We start from the raw sequence: 15,620 nt of genomic DNA, 5'->3' as shown, positions 1-15,620 counted from the left end.
CCTTGTATTTTGCCAGTTTCACTATGATATGTCATGCAGAAGATTGATACAAGTTACGTCTGAAGGGAGTTCCCTGTGTTTCTTGGGTTTCAATGCCTTTTTCCTTCCCCAGATCAGGGAAGTTCTCAGCTATGATTTGTTCAAGTACACCTTCAGCCCCTTTCTCTCTCTCTTCTTTTTCTTGAATTCCTATGATATGGATATTTTACATTTGATTGCATCACTTAATTCTCTAATTCTCCCCTCATACTCCTGGATTTTTTTTATCTCTCTTTTCCTCAGCTTCCTCTTTTTCCATAATTTTATCTTCTAATTCACTATTCTCTCCTCTGCCTCTTCAGTCCGTGCTATGGCCACCTCCATTTTATTTTGTACTTCATTTATAGCATTTTTAGCTCCTCATGACTATTTCTTAGTCCCTTGATCTCTGTAGCAATAGATTCTCTGCTGTCCTCTATGATTTTTTCAAGCCCAGTGATTAATTTTATGACTATTATTCTAAATTCTTATTCCATTATATTGCTTAAATCGTTTTTGATCAATTCCTTAGCTGTCACTACTTCCTGGAGTTTCTTTTGAGATTTCTTCTGTTTTGTCATTTTGGGTAGTCCCTGCAGTGGCTCCAAACTGCAAGGCACTTCCCTTGTGCTGTCTCAAGTAACTTGTGTTGGTGGGCGGGGACACAGTCACACTGGATGTCTGTCCCCAGCCCACCTCTGGGGCCACAGTCAGACTGGTATGTATCTTATCTTCTCTCCCAGGGGCAGGACTCACTGTGGAGTGGTGTAGCCCCTGTCTGGGCTACTTGCACACTGCCAGGCTTGTGGTGCTGCTTCACTGGGATCTGGCATATTAACCAGGGTGGATCTGCAAGGTGCACAGGGGTGGAAGAGGTAGGCTTAGCTCACTTTGCCATAGGTGGTCCCCTGCAGGAGGGGCCCTGCAGCACTGGGAGGAAGGCAGACCCCTTGGAGGGATGGATCCACAGAAGCACAGCATTGAGTGTTTTCAGGGTGCAAACAAGTTCGGTGATGGAACTGCTTTCCTTTAGGATTTCGGCTGGGGGATTGGAGAGGGATATGGTGCTTACTAGCACCTTTGTTCCCACTGAGCTCAGCTCTGTCTTCTGGAACTCAGCATCTCTCCCTCCTGGTGCCCTCTCATCCTCCCCAGTCTCCGAGAGCAGAGCTGTTGACTTTTAACATTCCAGATGTTAAATCCCGCTAGCTGTCAGAACTCAAGCAGTCCATAGCCTCCACTTTTGCAAGCCAGACTTCAGGGGCTCTGCCTTGCCAGGCGGGCTGCCCTTCCACTACCCTGGCTCCCTCCCGCCAGTCCATGTAGCATGCACCACCTCTCTGCCCTTCCTACCCTCTTCCGTGGGCCTCTTGTCTATGCTTGGCTCTGGAGAGTTGATTCTGCTAGTCTTCTGGTGGTTTTCTGGGTTATTTAGGCAGATGTGGGTGGAATCTTTGCAATCAGCGGGACGAGGTTAGCCCAGTGTCCTCCTACATCGCCATCTTCTGAGAATCCTCTGACTTCCATATAACTTTTAATTTCCTCAATTTCTTGGTTAGCCCATTGACTCTTTAGTAGGATGTTCTTCAGTCTCCAACTATTTGTTACCTTTCCAAATTTTTTCTTGTGGTTGATTTTGAGTTTCATAGCATTGTGGTCTGAAAATATGCACAGTATGACCTGATCTTTTTGTACTTACTTAGGGCTGATTTGTGTCCCAGTATATGGTCTATTCTGGACAACGTTCCATGTGCACTGGAGAAGAATGTATATTCTGCTGCTTTAGGATGAAGTGTTCTGAATATATCTGTTAAGTCCATTTGGTCCAGTGTGTCATTCAAAGCCATTGTTTCCTTGTTGCTTTTTGATTAGATGATCTGTCCATTGCTGTGAGTGGAGTGTTGAAGTCTCCTACTATTACGGTATTACTATTGATGAGTTTCTTTATGTGTATGATTGGTTGATTTATATGTTTGGGTGCTATCACATTTGGCGCATAAATGTTTACAATTGTTAGGTCTTCTTGGTGGATAGACCCCTTGATTATGATATAATGCCCTTCTGCATCTCTTGATACAGTCTTTATTTTAAAGTCTAGATTGTCTGATATAAGTATGGCTACTCTGGCTTTCTTTTGTTGGCCATTGGCATGACAGATGGTTCTCCATCCCCTTACGTTCAATCTGAAGGTGTCTTTAGCTCTAAAGTGGGTCTCTTGTAAACAGCATATAGATGGATCTTGCTTTCTTATCCATTCTGTTACCCTATGTCTTTTGATTGGAACATTGAGTCCATTGATGTTTAGAGTGAGGATTGAAAGATATGAATTTATTGTCATTATGTTTCTTGTAGAGTTGGAGTTTCTGGTGGTGTTCTCTGGTCCTTTCTAGTCTTTGTTGCTTTTGGTCTTTTTTTTTTTTTTCATCTTTTCTCCCCTCAGAGAGTCCCCCTTTAAATTTCTTGCAGGGCTGGTTTAGTGGTCACAAACTCCTTTAATTTTTGTTTGTCTGGGAAACTTTTTATCTCTCCTTCTACTTTGAATGACAGCCTTGCTGGATAAAGAATTCTTGGCTGCATATTTTGCTGATTCAGCACATTAAACATATCCTGCCACTTCTTTCTGGCCTGCCAAGTTTCTGTGGATAGGTCTGCTGCTAACCTGATCTGTCTTCCCTTGTACGTTAGGGACTTTTTTTCCCCTTGATGATTTCATGATTCTCTCCTTGCCTGGGTATTTTGTGAATTTGGCTATGATAGGCCTTGTTGATGGTCAGGTTTTGTTGAATCTAATGGGAGTCCTATGTGTTTCCTGGATTTTGATGTCCTTGTCTTTCCCCAGGTTAGGAAAGTTTTCTGCTATGATTTGCTCACATAACCCTTCTACCCCTATTTCTTTCTCTTCCTCCTCTGGGTCCCCTATGATTCTGATGTTGTTCCTTTTTAATGAGTCATTGATTTCTCTAATTCTTAAATCATGCTCTTTTGCCTTAATCTCCCTCTTTTTTTCTGCTTCATTTTTCTCTATAAGTTTGTCCTCTATATCATTGATTCTCTGTTCTGACTCATCCATCCTTGCTGCTGCAGCATCCATCCGTGATTTCAGCTCAGTTATAGCATTTTTTATTTCATTCTGACTAGTTTTTACTTCTTTTATCTCTGCAGAAAGGGATTCTAATCTATTTTCGACTCCAGCTGGTATTCTTATTATCGTGATTCTAAATTCTGATTCAAACATCTTGCTTGTATCTGTGTTGGTTAAATCCCTAGCTGTTGTTTCTTTGTGCTCTTTCTTTTGGGGTGAATTCATTCGTTTTGTCATTTTGAAGGGGGACAAGGAATTAATGAGGTATAAAAATTAAAATTAAAAAATATTAAAATTAAAAATTAAACACACACACACACACACACACACACACACACACACACACAAATCAAATAAATGATGGTAGATCCTAGGTGTGTTTTGGTCTGGGTTTTGAAAGTCGTTTGACAGATTAGAGAAAAAAAAGTGGAAAAAGAAGGAAATTGTTTGAGAATTTGAAAAAATGAACACACTGAAGTAGACTAAAATTAGATGATGGGAGTAAAATAGAATTTTAAAAAATTTACTCAAAAGTAAAGTATATAGCACAAAAAAATTAAAGAAAAATATTTTTAATAAAAATTGAAAATAAAAATAAAATTTTTCTCTTTCTGTATTCAAGAAAGAGAAAAGAGCTGAAAAAGAGAAAAAAGAGAAAGAAAAAGGAAATTGTTTACAAATTGGAAAAAGTGATTACACTGTAGCAGACTAAAATTAAATTATGGAAGTAAAATAGAATTTGAAAACATTTATATAAAGGTAAAAAATATAGTAAGGAAATTAAAGAAAAATATTTTTACTAAAAATTGAAAGTAAAAGTGAAGTTTTTCTCTTTCTGCATTCAAGAAAAAGAAAATAAATGAAAAAGAGAAAAAAGAAAAAGAAAAAAAGGAAATTGAAAATTTGAAAAAGTGAAGACACTGAAGTAGACTGAAATAAAATCAGGTATGTAAAGTAGAATTTGAAAAAATTTACACAAAAGCAAAAAATATAGTAAAAAAATTAAAGAAAAATATTTTTAATGAAAATTGAAAATAAAAATGAATGTTTTCTCTTTCTGTATTCAAGAAAAAGAAAAGAGGTGAAAAAGAGGGGAAAATAAAGAAAATTGAATAGATGGACCTGCTAACAGATTGAAATAGGACTGAAATTGCTTCATTTTCCCCTAGAAGTCAGACTATGAATTGCTTTATAGTTCATAAACTAAGCAGGCAGTGAGCCTACTGGGTGGAGTGTTGTGGTGCTCTTAGGTGTGTATGCACATGCGCAGGAGTGGTGAAAATGGAATCACCCAGCTACCCAGTCTCTAGTATTGGGACTCTGTTCTCCCAGATTAGCAATCGCACACCCGTCGTCTGTCTTCAGCTTTTGTCCATTGCCCGCGTTTTCACTGTCTGTGACCAGGCCTCAGGCAGCACCTCTCTCCTGAGTTTTGTCTCAGATGCAGCTGTTTTCCCTGTCCCCTTACTTCTGAAGGATTGTTGCTTTGACTCATGCTGCCCCTCTATGGGAGGGTCTCACTGAGCAATGGCCAAATGTCAGCTGCACCCAGGAACGCTTGCTGGACCCTGCTGCTGCTGGTGCTCCGAGACTGCTGCCGGATGCCAGCCTGCCCCAGAAAAAGTTTGTGAGATATTGTAGCAGCAGCTTTTCAGGGATTATGGAAAAATCACAACACACATCTGGCACCAGGCTTCACCCTTAATGACCTTGTTCCAGCACCAGCAAATGTGGTCGTTCTCTGGGGTCTGCTGGGACCAGGTGGCTTCAACAGTCTCTACCAAATGTACTTCAGCAGTGGAACCGCCTTTCCCCGTGTGGCCCAAGAACCTCCCAGACCCCACTCTGCTTCTGGGGATTTGCCCTTCCCACCAGAACACCATCAGGTATGGAGCTACAGAGTTGCAGGCTTTGCCCTCCACTTGTTTACAGTGTTAATAGAATTTAAACCCTCTCCTTTCTCTTTTCTCCCTTTTTAGTTTAGTCCCTGCGGCTGTTTCTAATTTTCCACTTTCTCTCCAGATGCTTTGGAGTAGGGATGCTTTTCCCATATTCTGCCCCCCCCCATCTCTGTCCTCCCTCTGCCTGAAAAATCACCTCCCTACCTGCTGCGGCTTCTCGCTCCCCAAGTTCACCTCTCTGCACCACATACCTGCTGAATTCTGTGGTTCAGGTTGTGCAGATTGATGTATTAATCCTCCAGTCAGTTTTCTAGGTGTGCAGGATGGTTTAGTGTTGGTTTGGCTGTATTTCATGGATGCAAGACACACAAAAAACTTCCATGCTGTTCCGCCATCTTGGCTCCCTCCTCTACTAGAAATTTTAAAACATGGCTTAGATTTAGAATGAGTTGCATGTAATGAGTCAAATAGTAATTATAGGTTTCTGTGTCCTTCCTCTCTCCATGTATTTATCTTGTGTCATTGATAAAATTTTAAAACCTCGTAAGGGAAAAAAAAACATCTCTTTTATATATTACTTCTTTATATCTCCAATGCCCACAAAATGATGATGAAAACAATAACTACCATTTCCTGAGTATTATGTCCTATAGTTTTTTCCAAACACTTTCCATAATACTTGTTTAATGCACAAGTTCTGTGAGGTGAGTATGGTTATGCTCATTTTACAAAAATTGAAACTAAGGCTCCAAGAGGATTAATTAATTTGTGCAACATGAGTAGTGAAGCTAGGATTTGTACCAAGTTTGAACAAAATTCATGCTGCTAACCCCTGAGATATACCCTCTATGGAGTAACAGCTCAGTAAGGGACCAATGATCACTGAAACATGATAGCATACAGGTAATTAAAAGACAGTGGATAATTCGAAATAGTGAATTAAAAAATATTCTATTTGTTTTGTGGTGCATAGTCAGAGAGACACACTTAGTGACACATGCAAGCTTATTCTCATACATTGTTTCATTTACCTTCACCCTGCTCCAGGCTGTAGCCAGGAGTTTGGAAAGGGGGAGAGTCTGGGTATGTTACATTCATAAATCACCTCGTGAAAGTCTTATGTGTGTCTTCTGTATGGACATATGTGTTTGAATTTGAGTGGAAATATGCAGCAAGGTGTGGGGTATATTTATCTCAGTAGGTCTATAAACATGAGCATATTTGTTAAACTTTTGGAGCATGGTGTGTGTGTGTGTGTGTGTGTGTGTGTGTGTGTGTGTGTGTGTAAACAAATCCTCAGAGTTTAACCAGCAATAAGGAACTGGCTACCTTCCTTCCCTGGCCTTAGTTGTCGTGTTTGTACCAAATCCTGATATTTATTTTTATCACCTTTCAAGGGAACTTCAATAAGCTTTCTGGGAAGCTTATGACTAAGATATTGGGTGCTTTGGTGCTCCTGTAAATCTGGCATAATCCGAAGAGGTTTCCACAGAAAAAGAACAGTATTCACAATACAATCCCCTACTTTCTTTTTCATTCTAGCCTAACACAGCTGTCCATGTATGTACACTACCCACATAACCACCACCCCTCTCTACAACCCTCTCATGGAAGGTACTAAGAGAAGCCATTTTATTTATTTCTTTGCTTCCAAGTGGGACTCTTCTATTTGAGCCATTCCAGAAAGAGGAGAATTAAAAATTTTACTAATTAATGAATCTAGATTTGAGATTGTGAGAAACTCATCATTTGTGGAACTAACTTCATAGAAAGCAATGGGCTTCAACAGAAGCAAGGACGGTAAGAGGAGCCAAGTGTCTCTGTTTACTTCTTTAGAAAACCTGCAGCAAACTTCCTAGAAGCAGGAGGCAGGATGACCTTCCCGTGGTGTGAAGGCAGATGCAGCAAAGACACCCCCACCCCCACCTTCCAATGCCAGTACTTGAGACACTTTTTTATGAGGGATTTTATGACAAACTTTACATATAACACTTAACAGCATCTCTCATCCAAGGAGGAGGAAATATAGATATTTATTGACATATAGTATCATAAAATGGATGAAAATTGACTATGGAGATGGAAGAGGAGGGGTTTCTCCCCTTCCCCAGGTATGCAAATTATCTGACTTAATTTGTGTAGTTTATACTTTTCTGTGCTTTGTGTTCTTCTCAGTAATGAGATTGAGAAATTATCTCATTGTTAATAAAGAACACAGTGGGGGGAAGGGAGGGAATGAAAGACATATAGATGTAGGCATAATGAGTACTTTGTCCCATTTGAACCCTACACCCTTTCCAAGTCCGGGTTCAGGAGCAGTGGAGATAAATGGAACCTGACAAGGAACCCAGGTCCTAGCAAACAGCTTCTGTACTCAAAACCTCCAGTTTCTTCAGTCTTACCTTGAATTTCACGGGTCTTTGCATTTCACTCTCTCATGAATAACAGATGTTCAGTATCAAATGATGTCCAAAGTGAAAAAACAAAAACAAAAACAAAAACAAAAACTTGCCTATAGCTATGTCTTTTTTTTTTTGGAATTCCATTCTCCCTATCTCCGACTACTGAAATCCTACACAGTCATCACGGTCCAATTTAAATGTTACCTCCTGCCCATAATTTCCGGGATAATCTGTGTCAGAAGCAATTTATTTCCTTTGACCTCCTCTACTCCTTTCTGTCAGTCTTACCATAGTTGTCTCTCTGCACACTATCTTCAGTTGTAGTTATTGTGTCTTCCCTTTCTCCCTCATTCAACTATAAGCTCTGGAGTAGAAAGACTGTGCCCTGTATATTTTTATATTCTCTCCACAGTGCTTAACATAAAGCTAAAGAATTGTTAAATAGCTTTCATGTATGGCATACAGTTGTCCGGAAAGAGGCCATGGGTAGAGAAGTAGAAGTAGGAGCATTATGAATATTGATTAAGAATATTATTGTTAATGTAGGTCTGGACATGATACTTTCAGGAATAGATCGTATTATAAGTAAATTTTTATCGCGCCAGTCTAATTATTCCCATATTATATATTTATTCATCATTCATTCTTCCTCTTATTTAAATATAGGGCTTTTCCTAGTGGGAAATAAGCAATAAGCAGGAAAACAAATGTTCAAATGATTACAGAGTATGATAAATACCTGAAGGAAATAAACTGGGTCTAGTGATAAAGAATAACAAGGATTTTTCATTAAATATGGAGATTAGTAAAGGTCTTTATGGTCATGGTCATGTATTTATCATACTATGATTATGAGTTAATTAATTTCCTACTTGAAGGACACTAATAATAAAACCAGTAACAGAACGAGAAGAAGACCTTGCCACCAGTGGTGTGTTTGTCAACCCAGCCTTAGGATTGGCTCCTTCTTTGTACCAGCTTCCCAACCTCTCCCCTGCCTTGGGCCATGGGGAAGTCAGGACCCTCCCCTTGCCTCAGGATGGACCCTGCCCTCTCTTCTCCAGGCAAGGAGTTGGCAAACAAAACAGGGGTTAAGAGCTTTGATCTTGCTAGATACTTGGAGACAGATTAGGCTGGAGGCCTCTGAAATAATGCCCCAGGATGTGAGAAACTGGGGAAGAGATGGATACAGATGTATGCAAAGAGAGAGGCAAATTGCTGTTACAGACTCCCTTTCACCTCCCACGTCAGTCTCAGTGTGTTCTGGGTTCTGTACTCCTTAGAGGAGCTGGTCAAGGCTTTTGGGCTTTTGGGAAGGGGGACGAAGATATCCCCTGAGTGACTTTAAAAGAAACCCCCTATACCCCTTGCAGTCATTCCTGGATCCCTTCTCCAAGGCTGAAGACAACCAAGGTTGTAAGAAGCAGGCAGTCTCCCAGTATCCCAGCAGCCTCAGGCACTTCTTTCATTAGCAGGGTCTTCCTTTGTCTACTTCCCTGCCCCACTCCTCTTGGTACAGGTTAGTAGCATTAGTTTCTGTCTCTTTCATACCAGTGGTTGCATTAGGAAAGTCTTGGAAAGAGATAAAGAAGGAGAGAGAGAGAGAAAAAAGAAAAGAGAAAAGTAAAGAAAAAAGAAAGGAAAGGAAAGGAAAAGAAAAGAAAAGAAAAGAAAAGAAAAGAAAGGAAAGAAAGGACAGGAAAGGAAAGGAAAGGAAAGGAAAGGAAAGGAAGAAGGAAGGATAGGCTTGGGAGTGGATAAGAAGAATCTGAGACTGGAACCTGGAGCTTTACACCCACAAATCCTTTCCTGACCTTGTTTCCTGTTGGGAGAACACATTTTAGTTGGTAGCTCAAGGGTAATGGTTTGCCTTCTGACAAAGACCCTGGCGTCCTTGGTCATGCTGAGGGACACCTCAGACTGTTGCAAAGGGCTTACATAGGTTGTAATAAGTTCCTCTAATTGAAGTTGTAGCCCTCACCTCTCTTCAGCCTTCCCCCACCCCATTGGGACCAACTTCTCTGCAAGTGGTATGCTGGACAAGGGTAAAATCTTCAAGAGGAGCCCTACCTCTCTGCTCCATAGTCCAGAATTGTGTCTAGAGTACTTTCACTACTTTGTTTTGAGATCCTTGTTGCAGAAGGAAGACCTATACTTTCTTCTAGCTGCTCAGGGTGCACATAAGACACACTCCTGATCCTCAAAGATGGACAGGCAGTTTGGGGTAGGGGTACATATAGAGCCCTTGAAGTCAAACAGCCAAGTTCTTGTCCAAGCTGGGCCACTTGCTCTCCCTGAAGCAGGAGGTACATCTAACATCTGCATTAGGGCTGGCACCTGAAATGAGTAAGTAGGTTTTAGATCTGGCAAAGGATTTCATACCGTGGGTACAGGGAAGTGCGGTGGGGGGAAAAAAAAAAAAACACCGCTTGGAAGAAGGAAAGGAAGAAAGACTGGAACATACACGGAGGCAGGGGAATGGAGAAGCTGACACCTGAACCCAGGGAGCCCAGATTTGTATCCAGATCAGAGTTCATAATCTGTCATACTCATACTCTAGATCCCAGATTATAGTCCTTTCTGGAGTCTCTCCCTCAATGGCAGCAGCATTATTGGCTCCCTTCTGAGGCAGACAGGATAGGACCTGTGGCTCAGGAAAGGTCAGGACAGATTCTGGTGGCAGAGCTGACATTAATGTGCATGAATATGGACAGATTTTCCCAGGAACTTTGTTCAAAAGATAGAGGAGAGGATGGGAGACTGAGGAAGAAAGAGGGTCCAAGTATCCTCTCTGGGTTCACTAGATTAGAAGATGAGAGAAGGAAAGGCTTTAGTCTGGAAAATTCCCTCTCCACCGTCCCTCCTTCCTGCTGTTAAAGAGACCACTTGGGCTCTAACTATAACCAGACATCTGGCCTCTGGGACCTTCAAGTGTGGCTGGCAGGGAAGGGGGCAGGGAGAGCAATTCCCCTTTAGATTGCGTGAGTTAATGTTCTTACGGTCTCCATGGCCCTGAGAGGAGCCAGGGAGCTACTCTTTGCAGAGCTCCAGGAAAGCCTGGGGGAAAAGATGTGGTCCAGCTTCCCATGCTAAGTTATAGGTCTTCACACACTTGACTGGTTGCTTCATCGCTGTTCCCTTAAAACCTAGATTCAAGCACGTACACTGGCCTCAAGGTCTATATTCTCTGCTTCAGTATCTCCTTTTGTGGATTTCATATTATATTCAGGGGGGCAGGATTTAGTTCAGAGCTGGTTAAACTCATTGATCATGATGGCTCAGAAGGTGTCTACATGGTTGACCCCACATTAATGGACAGTCATTAGTATCTTATTTGTTTATACTTTGCATGTTGCTTATTTAGCTCTCAATGCAGATATAGTCCAGGTCCTTATCCTCTCCTCCCTCTTCTCCATGTGATCCCTAATGAGTCCGTCCCCAGCACTTTCCTCAGAGCTTGTCAGACTCTCTTGCTTGGCTGCTTCTGTTTCTCTTTCTCCTTGGTTCCCACTCTCCCTTTTACTGGCCGTGCTAGCTTGCATTAACTCTGAGAACTTTAGGGCTGAACTTCAAATGTCTTTTGACTGCAACATTTTTGGGGAGAGGGTAGGGAAGGCAGTCTTCATATCCATGTAGGGCTCTCTGAGATCACAACTTGGCACTGGGAGGGAGGCTAGGGAGGCAATAGCAGCAGCTTCACCCTGTCAGTTCTCTGGGCACACCCATCACGCAGCAGCACCTGAGAGGGGACCAAGCTTAGGAGGGATCAGGTGAGATGGAAGGGAATCATAAAGAAAATATGTTTTCCTTCCTGACCTGGCTCTGTCCTCCTGCTCCATACTTGCCTCCTTCTCTCTTTGTCATGATCCCTCCCCATTCTGTCTTCTTCCTTCCTATTTTGTTTCCTTCACCTTAATCTCTGTCAGGCAGATTTGTATGTCTGTGGGCCTCTCTGTCTCTCTGACTCCAAATAGTTTGTGGTCTGAGATTCTCCAGGGCCGAGTCTGCCATCAGCTCTTCCTTCTAGATCTCTCCCTCCCTGTGTCCCTCCCTCAGTCTCAGAGGGTCTCTCTTCTCATCACATCTCTGAGTTTCACTCTGTGTGCCTTTTAGTTTCTACACCTACCATTTCCTCCTGTCTGTCTCCTTTTTCTGCCTCCCCACACTGTTACCTCTCTTGCCCCCCTTCTCTCTTCCTTTCTTCTCTTATCCTGTGTCTTCCAGCCTCTTCCCCTGTTTCTGGCTCACACCCCTGCCTCCTCACCTCTTCCCTCATCCTACACCTCAAGGTTCAGATACTTCGTGTGAAATCACCTGGATGGGCTCTGACTGCCAGGTCCCTCATTCTGTACCCCCTCCTCCAGGAGAGACTTATGCCCCAACTCTGCATACTCTGCATTCCTGCAGCCCTGGGAAAATTCTCTTACTTACCTGGTGATTATCTGGGGCCCTGGTGTTTCCCTTAACCTTCCAGCCTCTACCAAGCAGGCAGTGAATAGCACAGGGAGAAAGGGGAAGGGATTGCATTGGGGACCAGATGCAAGGATAGACAGCCTCTCCCCCTGCACTTGCCCTTCTTCCCACAAGCAGATCCACATCTGAGTAAATCCCAGCTTGAGGCAGGGAAAGCAGCCTAGGATGCTGGAACAGACACACATCAAATACCCAGATGCCCTTCCTCTATTGTTCTGTCAAGACAGGCATCCTTCCAAATCCTGCCTATCTCTTTTACCTCTAGAAATTTTGGCTCTGTAGTCCTGGCTGAGCCACTCATCCACTAATCAGCATAACACCTGGAACAAAGGTGATTCTCAGTTTATGCCCTTGGTCCATGACTACTGGAGATGTGTTAGGGTAGGGTCAATGTGCTCTGCAGGTTTTCCTCAATTGGAGGTCCTTCCTGACATCTGGAGCAATTCTTTCTGTTCCTATTTCAATGCTCTGTCTTAGTATAGTTAGTACAGACCCTGTCCCTTTAGGTAACTGCCACTGTCCTTCTCTCCCCTCCCTCCACCTCCTCCCCGGTCTTTTTTTTTTTTTTTTTATGAAATTTATTGTCAAATTAGTTTCCATCCAACACCCAGTGCTCATCCCAACAGGTGCCCTCCTCACTGCCCATCACCCACCCACCCCTCCCTCCCACCCCCCATCAACCCTCAGTTTATTCTCAGTTTTTAAGTCTCTTATGGTTTTCCTCCCTCCCTCTCTCTCTAACTTTTTTTCTTCCCCTCCCCCATGGTCTTCTGTCAAGTTTCTCAGGATCCACATAAGAGTGAAAACATGTGGTATTTGTCTTTCTCTGTGTGACTTATTTCACTTAGCACAACACTCTCCAGTTCTATCCATGCTGCTACAAAAGGCCATATTTCATCCTTTCTCATTGCCAAGTAGTATTCCATTGTATATATAAACCATAATTTCTTTATCCATTAATCAGTTGATGGACATTTAGGCTCTTTCCATAATTTGGCTATTGTTGAAATTGATGCTATAAACATTGGAGTACAAGTGCCCCTATGCATCAGCACCCTAGCCTTTAAGTAAACTAATTTTGAGGATCTCAGCACTATCAGGTAGAGGCAGTGGTGCCTCTTTTCCTTGAGACCCATGCCTTCTTGGGCCTATCACTTGTGCATTCAGCCCTTGATCTCTAAGTGGGCCCCACTTTTTCCAATGCAGACGTCTTGCCTCTGTTTCAAGACTAAAGTTCTGGGAAGGAGGAGGCACCTTACTTTGGTCATGTTTCAGGGTCTTGTAAGTTCAATGCAATGATTGTATAGAGAAGGAAGCTCTCTAGGCAGGGACTATATCTTTTTCATTACTTCCTCCAGCACAATGTTCAATGCATATTCAGTTAGAATATGCTATTTACTCTGAATATCTGTCTCAGAAAATCTCTTGTGGTGAGGCTTAAGTGAGTTCCCTTTTGTTTTTATTCCTGGAGTGATATGAAACATGGGTGTGGAGACAGGGATGGATGGTGGTAGAGGAACCTAGTAGGAGATTCTGGGAGAGGCAGCTGAGGGGAGAAGGCTGCTTCTATCCTTGTTTACAGGGCTGCTGAGTGGGCTCTTAGCTGGTCCTGGGACTGGACTTCAAATCACCATAGTCTGGCTCCACCCAGCTCCCCACATTCTCCTTCTGTTAACCAGACCTCCTCCATATTCAGGACCCTGAGAAGCTTGTTTACTTTTAAGTTTATATCTTGATGCCAACAAAGCCTCCAACAAAGTCCCATTTAAACCCTCAGTCTACCTCCTCACCCATTCAGAGCCCCACTAATCTTCCACTGCCCATCTCCAGCTTTCCTCCAGGATTCTAGCTAAGCCACCTTCTTCACCCTTTCCTGCCTTACCCATGTATCTACTTCAGATGGTCCCAAATCACTTAGACACAGCCTTGTTAGGGCCCCACCTCCTGAGGGCCCAGCTAAGCCGCACTCCAAATCCTGACTCTGCTTGGCTAAGCTCCTTACCTGTCACTGGGTTTGGTTTCCACTTTTCTTTTCAGGTCTTTCTCCTCTAAGACAGAAAAAGCCGATCAATCAGGAAGTGATTTCTAGTGTTGATAGAGTTGGCAAGAAAACTGAGACACAGTCAGAGAGAAAGAAGGCTGGGCTTGGAGTATCACTGGCTGTGAAAGCCCTGTAGGGTTTGAGCAGAAAGTATTTCATGCCACCAGAGCTAGATTTTGGATTGGGGGTGCAGACCAGAGGACTGTGAATTGAGGAAGGGCAGGTACGTTTGCTGGGGTCACAGTGGTTTGGAGGCCTACACTCTGTTCTCCTCCAGACTAGAGGGTCTCACCTCTGCTGAGGAAAATATGAGTTAGGGGCAGTTATTCCTTGGTGCGTCTCCTGAAGAGTCCTTCCCACCTCTTTGCCCTGCCCTCCTCCCTGGCCTTTCCTTTCTGACCTGGTGCAGAGTATGCTCTATTCAGCTTTGTTTTTCCCATAGGGCCCAACATATAGTATGCTTAGACATGTTCTTTGAATGCATGCAGATTCTTCCACCTGCTTTGCTGCCTCCTTCATGTTTTGCCACACTTTCTCACTTGAGATTCTGAAAGTTTCTGTATCATATCTTCTTAGGGAGGACATTCGTATGGATTTTGCAGAATAGTGGATCCAGTTTGATAAGGTCGTCCACCATTATCAGAGAGGATTTGAGGGTCTTCTTCATCCATGCTGAAGGAGACAGATATCTATTTTTACAGCTGCTGAAGGTAACTCTCCCTGTCCCTCTTATCTAATTTAAAAAGGTTTTAAAGGGTATTGATTAGAGTCTGGGTCAGGCTGTAGGAGGAAAGACTACTAAATTCCCCTGGGGTGTGGCTACCTAGTGATCCTAAAACACTGGGTCTGCAAGAGGCAGTTTGCTGTTATCACAAAACATATTTGCAACTCTTTAATTTTAATGGCCCTTGGAGTCTTAAACTGTTCTCCACCTAACCCACCTACCCACCACCATGTACACTGTGGCAGTACCCCAATACCAGAAGCCAGACAACACGTCTCCATGCATAACACCTAATTCATTGACCATATGTGGCAAATATTTATTTCTAGGTTGTCTTTCTCTTGCCCTCTAGCAGTTCTTGGGCCACTTCTTTCCATTATCAATTGATGTATGTTACAGGATTCTAGAAGGAGATTCATTTTTTAAATATTTTTTAAGCTTATTTATTTATTTTGAGAGAGAGTGAGCATAGGAGGTTGAGAGAGAGAGGGAGGGAGGAGAGGGAGAGGGAGAGAGAGAGAGATGGAGAGAATCCCAAGCAGACTCCATATTGCCAGGATGGAGCCCAATGCAGGGCTTGAACTCATAAATCATGAGATCATGACCTGAGAGGAAATCAAGACTCAGGTGCCCAACCGACTGAACCACCCAGGCACCTCAAGGCAGATTCATTTTAACCTTATTTTAAGCAAAATTGTGTGGAAAGCCAATTTCTTTCACCAACTATATTCCAAATGGATAAAAATAATTTTTGGTTATATTCTTTTAATTTATCCTCACCCCCCCCCTTTTTTTTTTAATTATTGCAGCAAAAACAAAGCAGGGTGGGGAAATGGGGTGGATGGTGACAAAGGTGGTCATCAGCTGAAAAGAAAAACACATAGAACCTATGAGAACATGGCCTATTTCCTTGCTGAGAGAACTTAGATATTTAAGGTTCCAGATTTTACTGTACTTCCCTTCCCTGACTCCCATTTGA

At 42.7% G+C, this 15,620-nt stretch overlaps 1 protein-coding gene and 1 pseudogene across 1 annotated transcript in view; both read left to right on the top strand.

Moving 5' to 3' along the window:
* LOC125920141 (cationic amino acid transporter 3-like) overlaps window positions 1–6,920 on the top strand; it is a 73,017-nt gene extending 66,097 nt beyond the window's left edge. The window contains exon 4 of the transcript XR_007456967.1: window positions 6,838–6,920. The gene's annotated coding sequence lies outside the window, so the exon portion shown is untranslated. The remainder of the gene's footprint in view (window positions 1–6,837) is intronic.
* LOC125919819 (cationic amino acid transporter 3-like) overlaps window positions 1–15,620 on the top strand; it is a 78,175-nt pseudogene that overhangs the window by 34,110 nt on the left and 28,445 nt on the right.

Source organism: Panthera uncia, chromosome B4, assembly GCF_023721935.1.
Source record: "Panthera uncia isolate 11264 chromosome B4, Puncia_PCG_1.0, whole genome shotgun sequence".
Taxonomy (NCBI): domain Eukaryota; kingdom Metazoa; phylum Chordata; class Mammalia; order Carnivora; family Felidae; genus Panthera; species Panthera uncia.
Note: the sequence above shows the minus strand (reverse complement) of the source record. Positions and strands in the feature narration are given on the sequence as shown.